The following is a 12,100-nucleotide window of genomic DNA, read 5'->3' on the forward strand; positions in this document are numbered from 1 at the left end:
CATTGAAAAAAAAGAAGCAATGGGCTGAAAAGTAGAAAGATTCAAATGAAATTGTTCTAGCGCTCACTGCAGTTGTTAGGAAGACTCCCATTGACTCCAGTACATTTTAATCAGGCTCATATTTCCAAATGTCTCAAAAATTACTCAGGCTTAAAAAAATATTTACTGACTTCTCAGGACAGATTTGGCATTGGGACACCAGCAAACTTTCCCATTTAAGTTATAATTCAGTTAAAACTCTTTTCTCTGATTATCATGAAAATAAAACACACACACACACACACACACTGAATATTGATGCAAATTAAACTCCCACGTTCCAGAAACAGATTTAATGATTTTTATTTTAAGCTGACATGGAAATTTCTCTGACCTCTCAGTCTTCTTACTGCTTCTTCAGTTATAAATATATACACAAAGAAATAAAACTGAATCTTTATAAGGCTTTCTGTCTCCTTGGACAGAAAAGTATATGCAGGTTACTTACATTTGTAGAGTTTGAGCTTAAGAAGATATTTAAGTTTGTTTCTTTCTGAAGCCTAGTTTTTCAGAGAGCTGCAGTGAAAAATCCTTGCAACTCACACAATGCAGTAGCAAGTTCAGAGCCTGAGGCATTGCTTTAGCAAAGTAATCATATGCTTATTCACAAGAATAATGGAAAATTCAAATATTTAAGTTTTGATTTGCACATGGCTGATACAAGTCTAGGATTGAAGTAAATACTTCATTCCCTCTATTCAGGAAGCTACGTTTGCATTAGTAATGCATTAAGATGGCCTAGCTTTCTCACCTACTTGCAGACTTGCTCAGAAATCTGTTTAAATATTATAACAAATCAAGAGGGGATTTGTCCCATGGAGGGGTGTTACACATCCTTGACTCTCCTGACCTCAGCATTTTTCTTACTACTTACTAAGCAAGTAGCAACCTAAGAAAATGTACAACTGTTTTTGGGCCCTATACTTTTAACATGGAGATCCATCTCAGAGACTTATAAAAAGATACATTTAAAATAAAATAAATCAGATTTTCAACAGAAAATAGTTATTAAGTGTAGATTTCCACTAATCAAGAAACATATGTTTTCTTACTAGAAAAAAAAAAATCATAGAAAAATGAATTCTCCATTAGTCTTCAGTTAATTCCGTTAGCACTCTGCATTTCCATAAATGGTTATAAAGGATAATGCCATATGGGATAACATCAACAAAGTAAACAGATAGCAAAGCATATCTAAACTAGAATATCAGAGCATTCTGACTACATTTATCTGCCAAATAGGTTTCTATAAAAATAAAGGTCACTTCAAACAGAGAAGGCAGATAAGCAGGCTAGGTTACCTTTGGGCACACAGAGCATGGGGCTGTGCTGCGGAGATGGATGCATTTTGCTCTCAGACAATTGATAGCTGACTGTTCGTTTTTTATACGCAGTGTGGCTGTCAGGCCCCAGCAGCACTAGCTGCTTGCTACATTACTATATGAATTAAACTGACGAATGCTTCTGAGATATGCCTCCAAGTACTACAGCTAAAAAGACATGCTGGAAAGTAGGCATCCATTGGATTTGGTATCTCATGGATTTGGCTGTTAACTGACTACATTCATTGGACAAATGACCTGTCTCTCAAAGTAAAATAAAGACAAATGTTAGCAGGAAAAACAAGTCCAAAGGGTGGAGGTCCATGTGGATGGGACAAATCTGTGGCATTTACCAGAAACAAAACAACAATACAATGTAAACAACAGCATTTTCCTTTCCTTTTTACATGCCATACTTCGAGTTTGAAAGATCTAAACTGTTTATTTGAAGGAACGATTTCATTTGTAATCACATTGTGCAAAGCATAAAACCCCAGTGGTGCCAGATGTACCTGTGGGGAAGGAGTCAGTTCCATTTAATATGTCAAACTTTGTGACAAATAAACTGTGGCAAAAATCCCAGGATTTATCAGAATATCCTCATCCACAAAGCCTCTACTTTGTGACAAGTACTCTGGACATTTCCTGCTTTTCACTGCACCTTTCTCCAAGAACCTTTTTACCTTCAGGGGCTACCCGAGCTGCAGATTAGCAGATATGCACTGTAGGAAAGCACACTCACTGCCCTCACAGTGATGGGCAGAGCCATGCAGAGAGCATGATTGGAAGCAGCTCACAGAGAAAGCTGCGGGGGGGACCTAGCAATGAATGCAGCCAGTGGGAGCAGCCAAGAGGGTGCAGTCAGCAGGAACAGAGCAGTTAACAAGAAAATCATCTAGTGGGGACTGATCAGAAAGCAGCCAAGAGGCAACAAGAGACAGTGACTAATCAGAAATACCAAGATTAGAAAAAGATTAGAGAGGCTTCCTGCAATGTGTGCTATGCTGTTTACTTGGTTACTTGCCATTTAGGATATCACTGCTGCATGCCCTTTTACCAACAGGTGTAGCTGGTCATTGAGAGGAAGGCTGCTTGGTCACCTTCAACTGATTGCTGGCTCTGCAGAAAGGAGGGGGAGAGGAAGGATGCAGAATGTCTTTTCTGAGAAAAACTGAGCATGTTGGACTACTAGAAGATCTTCTAGAAACCAGAGCAGGTCAGGTGAAGAGGGCACAGGTACAGTAAATAAGCCTATTGCAAGAATGCACCTCAAAGAGCAGACATGACCAGACTTGAGGCCATAAAAATAAAGGTACTTTTCCAAGGAATCCTTGTGGGTTACTGGGAGAGTTGTTGCAGGACAAGCAGACATCAAAAAGCCTCCTGCTTGGGATAGAAAGTAGAACATCTTCCCACAATATCAGAGGAAAGAACTCTCACAAATACAAAGTATGGAGGGAAAGCTGTCTAAGAAACTTTTATTTTCCTGTCTTAAACAATCTGAGGTTATTTTACTTCATTACAGAAAGTTTCTCATGAGGCATGGCTTTAGAGACTGATTGCTCCTGTTCGTTTGGGCTCCACTCTAAAAGGCAATGTGCATCAGGTTTACCTCCAGGCTCCAGTTGATTCAGCGTCTGGTCCTACCTCTTTGTCATGGCCTGCATTCTCAGGTGATGTAAAAAAAAAAAAAAAAAAAAAAAAAAAAAAAGGAAAAAAAAAAAAGAAAGGCACCCAACCCCCCTGTCAGAGACAACCTGTGACTGGGCTGTAGCTGGAGAAACAAGAGAGACCAACTAGCTGACTGCTAGCTGGGGAGGTTTGTTGTCTTCTGGAAGCTATTCATGGTGTTTCCCTTTTTATTCCAGCACTCCAAAAGAAGTTTCTTTTGCTTAAATTCATTTGATGAACTCGTCACATGTAAGTGAGAAATTATCACTTACACAACACCGAGACAATTCAATTCAATATCCAGGTTTCTGGACAGTGCTTGTGTCTTTGTAGGTTCATACTTGGTTACTGGCTCCTATTGCTGCCAGTCAAAAGCCTGGCCTATGGGTTACATAACATTTATTGACCACTGTAAAGCTCTTATAAAGCTATAAATGGAAAACAATATATAAGCAAAAACAAAAACAAACAAAACAACAAGAAGCCACACACCATATATTTCCCTGAACCTGAAATAATGGAAAAAAATAAATAAATAGAAGCATCTCCCAAACCTTTTCCACAAATTGAGGCACAGATTCAAAATTGAAATTCCTTAGGCTGGCATAAAAGGATTCTGCTTCCCCCAAGCAAGGAGATGTGCTTTTTATCCTTTAAAGAGGCCACTAGCTGTACATATTGATAAAGTGTTTCCTTCTCCAGCCCAAGGAAGATTTTAAACTTTCAAGGGATTACAGGATTTTATATTGTTAGTGGATAAACCTAATCTTCTGCTACCTATGTCTGGGAATCCCTAATAATGAAAAAAAGAAACCAAGGATTAAAAGCTAGTGGTATTACAGCTGTCAACACATCAACCTTAATTTTTCAGAAGCCTTCACATAGCTACATTGATGTGTCTGGAGTCTTCTGCTGAAAGTACTTGATCAGTTTCACAGTGATAAGATAACCACAAGTTACTTTTATTTATATGTATATATATATATATATATATATACACAAATATAATAATAGCACGTCCTTGTAAATACACTGGATTCACATTAAATTTTTCTGTTTCTTTTAAGTCATAGGTTATTTAGGATGGAAAGGCATTCAAAGGCATCATGGTTAGAACTATTATGACAATACTGGCCAGTGGTTTGGTCTGTCATAGTGTCCTGACAGTTGCTGAAAGAGAAAAATGTTAAATGTGTTGTGAGGCAATGATTACGTTTTTCCCATAATGTTAAAGTGGTGAAATAAATCTCAAACTTGGCAAATAACAGTCCTTCATTTCTTGTGCTTTAGAGCTTCTTGATGTCTCAGAGAGGTAGAACAGCTATGAGCTACTGAGACTCTCCCAAACCAATGGTAACATTCACACTGGATGTTATGACATGACTGTGGCCCAAAAAACAACAGGGTGAACACTGATGTGATAAGTAGCATTGTTCTCAAACTTCTGGGAATTGTGACTGTGACAGAGGAAAAACTTTAAGGAGAGGATGGCCAGGATACATTTTTTTTAATGCTGGCTTTTTTTTTTTTTTTTTTTTTTAAATCTTATTGTTAAAAGTTCAGATGAAGAATGTAAAGAGATGAGAAATTTGAAATGCCAGGATTCTACAGATCGTAGATTTTCAGGGTGGTATTTTAGAATACAAGTCATCTTCATGGCCTCACTAATTGAGATTTCTGGCAGCTGGGGACATCTACCTAAAATAGGTGTATTCACGTGCCCGGATACAAGCAGTGAACATTTTATTTACACAACATGCACAGCTGTATGATGTACCCACAGCGTCAGAAATACGCATACATACAAATCATCCCTGTAGCACATGTCTAGGCATTAAAAAAAACTTCTTAACAGCCATTAAGATCAGGGATGGTTTAGTGAAACCTACCCTAGAAGTCCAGCAAGTAAGCATGTTCATCTCAGCTGTAAATAAAATTTAGACTCTGTGGCAGCATGGGGAATCTATAAGAAAGGAAAGAAGTCATGAAAAAGGAGCAATGAGTGGGTAGAAAAGGATGCCTACTTGGGATCTATCAAATCCAAAACATTTGCAGAATATATTAGTAATTAATTCAGCTCCCCATGGTAGAAATCTTAAGAATTATACAGAATCACTGACCCTACTGTAGTCAAAACAAAACAAAACAAAACAAAAAATCCTAGGTAGATAGCTAAATTGAGTATTGAAGTTTCCTCTCACATACTCAGATCATTCTTGGATAAATCAGAGGAAAGTGCTGAAATAGAGCTGTGTTGAGAGGAAAAAAGCGGTCTTTGGAAAAATCTTCACATCTCTCTTTTGCATTGATCCAAGAAACTAACAAGCAATTAACTACTGCAGTGGCACACTGCCACCTAGAATAAGCACTTCAAGACATCACAGACATCCCATCTGATTATTAAAGAGCAAAGATGTCATCACACTGGCCACTTCTTTGCAGCTTGACCTTTGAATATTAAGATGTTGCCAACAGACATACCTACCAGACAAATGTTTAGCCCAGTGAGAGACATTATAGTTGAAAAAAGATACAGACTGATGCCAGAAACTTAGAATACCTTTCCTATTAAAAAGTAAACCTAAATTGATTTACTGAATGTGCATATCTTGCTATTTTGATAATAAATTGAAAAAAGAGCCTTTGAGGATAGCCAAAGAAAATAAAATTCCTGTGGAGATTTCTGTCTGTGAAAGCCCTTTCAGAAATATAAAAGTGTAAATAAGAAAACAAGGCAGATCAAAAGAGTCAACAGAAAAATATAATCTGAGAAAATCAGAATGTTATCCCACATTTGCTGTTCAAAAACGCTAACCAATATTGCTTTGTCATAATTTTTATTTTATATTTTTTCCTCTAGTGTCACTGTTCTTAAATCAATCTGAACTAATTATATTCTATTCTAAACTAAGCATACCTCTTCATCCTGTGAATGACCAGTACATCTCAGGCAGGGGAAACAATCATGCAGCCAAGGGGAGTAAAACATCTGGGCCCTTGGTCTACAAAGCTGAAAGATAGCACATCTCCATACTGCTGTGATGTAGGCTACAAGTCTGCTACTGATTTTTTCATATTATCAGAAAGACACACATCACATAATTTACAAGATAAATAAAAAAGAAATGTATCTCCATTATGTGACCAAAAACTCCCTGATCATCTGGCATCTCCAAATATGAGAAGTTTAAATCAGAACCTACTGAGTCTGAGCACTTTGGTTCTCCCTGCTTATGGTTACATCAAACCAAAATCTGGACTTTCTGGGAATGTACAGCACACAGTGTTGACCCCAATTCAGTACAAATGCAATGAACTCATGGTCAGAAACAGTAAATGCATTCTAAAGCACTTTCCTACGGTATATAGTGGACGTACCTCAATGGGAAGTTCTATTTTACTCTTTGATGCCTCCCTGTACAAGTGAACAACTTAGTATTTGCATTTAATGTAATATACTTTATAAATGTTATTAATGAGTGAATTATCCCTGTGAAATAACAGAAACCCTTGTCTTACATTTGCAGTTGGCCACTTAAGTAAATAATTAAACTATTAAACAAACACTGACCAAGGCCCTCAAATCATCTAAAACAATGGAAAACTGCTTTTTTATAGTATGTTCTATTAAGCCAAAAAATATGGGAAGTTGCCATTTCTTATTTACCATCAATTACTACCACATGAGCACTGAATAAGGGAGTAACATAAAAATAAACAAACAAAAATACCAACTTCCCTATGAATACTGACACTGACACAGCAAATATGTTACTGTCACTCACACTTCAAGTAATTTATTTACTGAGTACAGTCTAATCCAGGAATTATGCCACAAACTAGTCTTTCATCATATAATAAATTCAAAGGAATTCTAAGGAACTCTGAGATGAAATGTTCTGTAAGAAATTATTATGGTGAACAGTACAATAAACCATTCACCAGTAATTCAGATAGTGGGAATATAGGATACTTTCCTTCTGAACAAAAAAGATTGTCTTTTAGAAATGGACAAGCTGTTTCTGACTAAAACATTTATTTCTACAGTACTATTGCATAAAAACACAAAACCACAGAGCCCCAGGGGGCTTTGTGAGGTCACTATACAGCACTGATCACTGCACTGCCCAAGGCAGCAACAATTATACTTCTATCATTCTTGAAACACTTTCCCATCCTATTCTTAAAGATTTCCAACAAATGAAATTTCAAAACTCAATAAACATACATCATTATCCTTGCCTTAGAAAGCATTCTCTAAAGTATTTTTCTTGCTGTGATTTAAGTGTTTTACTTAAAGTCACCACAGAATTGGACATAACATTTTTCCATTCTGCAATATTCTTCATGTAGTTGACAATTATCATGCCCACTTCTCAGACTCTTCTTCAACCTCAAAATCCTGATATTTTTAAATCTTTCATCATGTTTCATGTTTGTAGAGAAATCTTGTTCCCCTTTCCCTCAAACCCGCAATGGCAAGCGCCATGTACTTACAATGTTGGAAGCAACCACCAGATGGTGGAGTTTGCGAGTTTGAGGGAGTGTGATGTAATCAATCTGCCAGGCCTCTCCATGTTTATATTTCAGCCATCGTCCTCCATACCAAAGAGGCTTTGACCGTTTGGCTTGCTTGATTGCAGCACATGTTTCACAGTCATGAATAACCTGTGCTATAGCGTCCATGGTCAGGTCCACCCCTCGATCACGAGCCCATCTGTATGTTGCATCTCTACCTTGATGGCCTGAGGTGTCATGGGCCCATCGGGCTATTCACCTTTACGCTGCCAATCCAGGTCCACCTGAGCTACTTCAATCTTAGCAGCCTGATCCACCTGCTGGTTGTTTTGATGTTCTTCAGCAGCATGATTCTTGGGCACATGAGCATCTACGTGGCGTACCTTTACAGCCAGGTTCTCTACCCGAGCAGCAATATCTTGCCACAATGCAGCAGCCCAGATGGGTTTGCCCCTGCGCTGCCAGTTGTTTTGCTTCCATTGCTGTAACCATCCCCACAGGGCATTTGCTACCATCCATGAATCAGTGTAGAGATAGAGAACTGGCCATTTTTCTCGTTCAGCAATGTCTAAAGCCAGCTGAATGGCCTTCACTTCTGCAAACTGACTCGATTCACCTTCTCCCTCAGCAGCTTCTGCAACTCGTCCTGTAGGACTCCATACAGCAGCCTTCCATCTCCGATGCTTCCCCACAATACAACAGGACCCATCAGTGAACAGGGCATATTTCTTCTCATTCTCTGGTAACTGGTTGTACAGTGGGGCTTCTTCAGCACGCCCCACCTCCTCCTCTGATGATATCCCAAAGTATTTGCCTTCTGGCCAGTCCATAATCACTTCCAAGATTCCTGGGCGACTGGGGTTTCCTATTTGAGCCCGCTGAGTAATCAGTGCAACCCACTTGCTCCATGTAGCATCAGCTGCATGATGTGTAGAGGAGACCCTTCCTTTGAACATCCAGCCTAGTACTGGCAATCGGGGTGCTAGGAGGAGCTGCGCTTCAGTACCGACCACCTCCGAAGCAGATCAAACTCCTTCATATGCTGCCAATATCTCCTTTTCAGTTGGAGTATAGCGGGCCTCAGATCCTCTGTATCCTCGACTCCAAAACTCCAGGGGCCGACCTCGAGTTTCCCCGGGTTCTTTCTGCCAGAGGCTCCAGGTGGGGCCATTCTCCCCGGCTGCAGTGTAGAGCACATTCTTTACATCTGGTCCTGTTCGAACTGGCCCAAGGGCTACTGCATGAACTATTTCCTGCTTGATTTGTTCAAAGGCTTGTCGTTGCTCAGGGCCACATTCAAACTCCTTCTTCTTACACGTTACTTGGTAGAGCGGGTTTACAATCAGACTGTAATTTGGCATGTGCATTCTCCAAAACCCCACAACACCTAGGAAAGTCTGTGTTTCTTTTTTGCTAGTTGGTGGAGACATAGCTGTTATTTTGTTGATCACATCCATTGGGATTTGATGACATCCATCTTGTCATTTTATTCCTAAAAACCGGATCTCTCGTGCAGGTCCTTTGACTTTATTTTGTTTTATGGCAAAACTGGCTTTCAGAAGGTTTTGGACTATTTTCTTTCCTTTCTTGAAAACTTCCTCTGCTGTGTCACCCCACACAATAATGTCATCGATGTACTGCAGGTGTTCAGGAGCTTCCCCCTGCTCCAGCACAGATTGGGTCAGTCCATGGCAAATGGTAGGGCTGTGTTTCCACCCCTGGGGCAGCCGATTCCAAGTATATTGGACTCCTCTCCAAGCGAAAGCAAATTGTGGCCTGCACTCTGCTGCTAGAGGGATGGAGAAAAATGCATTAGCGATATCAATTGTGGCGTACCACTTGGCTGCCTTCGATTCAAGTTCGTACTGAAGTTCCAGCATGTCCGGCACTGCAGCACTCAGTGGTGGCATGACTTCGTTCAGTCCACGATAATCCACTGTTAGTCTCCACTCACCATTAGACTTTCGCACTGGCCATATGGGACTACTGAAAGGTGAATGAGTCTTGCTGATCACTCCTTGGCTCTCCAATTGATGAATTAGCTTATGTATGGGAATCAGGGAGTCTTGGTTAGTGTGATATTGCCGCCGGTGCACAATTGTGGTAGCGATTGGCACTTGCTGTTCTTCGACCCTCAGCAACCCCACAACAGAGGGGTCCTCTGAGAGACCAGGCAAGGTAGATAATTGTTTAATGCACTCTGTCTCTAAGGCAGATATACCAAAAGCCCACTGGAACCCTTTTGGGTCCTTGAAATATCCTCTTCTAAGATAGTCTATGCCAAGGACACATGGAGCATCCAGGCCAGTCACAATATGGTGCTTTTGCCACTCATTCCCAGTCAGACTCACTTCAGACTCCAATACAGTCAACTTCTGACATCCCCCTGTCACTCCATAAATGCAGATGGGCTCTGGCCCATTATAGCTCGATGGCATTACAGTACATTGTGCACCAGTGTCTACTAAAGCCTTATACTTCTGTGCATCTGACGTGCCAGGATATCGAATCCACACAGTCCAATAAACTCGATTGTCCCTCTCCTCCCCCTGGCTGGAGGCAGGGCCCCCCTAATCCTGGTCAGAATCTTCTTCGTTTCTGCATTTGAAGGACTGTCTGCTGGAAGTTGGAGCAGCAAACTTTTCAGAGAATCCCTTTTTCCCGATTGTTTTCTTTTGCAACTCACGTACCCGTGCCTCTAGGTTCATGGTAGATTTTCCATCCCATTTTCTCATGTCCTCTCCATGGTTTCGTAAGTAAAACCACAGGGTGGCACAGGGTGAGTACCCACCATATTGTATTCCTTGTGTGGATGAACGCCTACCCCTGATAGCCGAGACACTGCTTTGAACAGGTGCGGAGGAAAATAATCTCTCTTCAAGTTGGTGAACCTTTTCAGAAAGTTTCTCCCAAGTGTTCTCTTTTGGTTGGTGGACACTGGTTGGTTCAGGTGGGGAGGAAGATAGATTCTCTTTAAGTTGGTGGAACTCTTCAGAAAGTTTCTCCACAGCTGAGACGCAGGCCTGTAAGGAAGAGGAGAGACTTTCTTCATACTGCCGGAGTTGTTTAGCCACTTCATCCACTGTGGGTTCCTCATCCTCTTTCCAGGCCATTATTGCCAATGAGCTGGCATATGATGATGGTGCACTCCGTACAAACTTCCGCCACATGGGTCGTGTACACCTGACTTCATCTGGATCTTTGGATGTTTGTCCGAGGTCTGGGTCCTCATAAATCACTTCCCGTACGGCTAATTCCCTCAGGTACTGGATTCCCTTCTCCATAGTGGTCCACTTGCCTGGTAGACATAAAAGTTCTTCCTTGAAGGGATACCTTTCCCTCACAGCTGAGAGGAGACGCCTCCAGAGGCTGTGAGATTGTGCTCCATCTGCAATTGTTTTGTCAATGCCTGCATCTCTAGCAAGGGATCCCAGCCGCCTGGCTTCCCTGCCGTCTAATTCCACACATTTGTCTCCAGTGTCCCAGCACTGGAGCAGCCAGGTGACAAGCTGCTCACCTATACAACGACCAAAATCTTTTCCCACATCTCGTAGCTCACGCTCGTATAGGTTTTGGGTAGTTACTGTTGATTTTTCGGCATCCTCATCTTCCTCCTCCTGAATCCCTGATGGCCCAGCATCGTCGTCGTCTCTATACCCAGATTTGGCAGAAGACTCTCTGCGTTCTAAACGACCTGAATCTCTATACCATTTTTTCACCTTCTCTACAGGGGCAACTTGCACTGCTACAGCTCATTTCTCTGACCCAGCTATAGGGTCTGCCACAGGGGTTGGAGTACCCTCTGCAGGGTCAACTTGCACTGCTACAGCTCATTTCTCTGACCCCGTTACAGGGTCTGCCACAGGGGTTGGAACACCCTCTGCAGGGTCAACTTGCACTGCTACAGCTCGTTTCTCTGACCCAGCCACAGGAACTGGAGCAGCTGCAGGAGCTGGAGCAGCTGCAGGAACCAGAGCTGGAGCGGCTGCAGAGTCCACCGTAGGGGTTGCAGTGGCTGTTGGATCTGTCACAGGACTTGGAGTGGCCGCAGGGTCTGTCACTAAGTTGATAGCAGTATCAATGGCAGCTTGATAGGCATGAGCGAGGCCCCAGCACGTTACAATGATTTGTGTCACTTTGGAACTGCCAGAATCATGACACCTTTTTTTCAAGCATTCTGCCAGTTTTTGAGGATTTTGCAGTTGTTCAGGGGTGAATTTCCAACACACTGGGGGTGCCAACTGCTCTAGATGCCTGCCCATATCCTCCCATACTCCCTGCCACCCACAACTATACTGCCTCCAGGCAGATCTCCGGATGAGCTTCCTAAGTAGTTGTTTAACTTTAAGCAAAACCTGAAGCACATTCAGGAGGCATAACAACAAGACCATGCTGGTCTGAGTATCCCAAGGATATTCAATATCTTGGAGAGCTATTGTAACAAGCTCGGAGGATAAGAGGGTGGTGAAGGAGAAAGGGAGAGTGATCAAGGAGGATAAGTGGGTGGTGAAGGAGAAAGGGAGAGTGGTCAAGTAAGAAAAAATATCTTC

This window comes from Anas acuta, chromosome 12 (assembly GCF_963932015.1).
Source record: "Anas acuta chromosome 12, bAnaAcu1.1, whole genome shotgun sequence".
Lineage (NCBI taxonomy): Eukaryota > Metazoa > Chordata > Aves > Anseriformes > Anatidae > Anas > Anas acuta.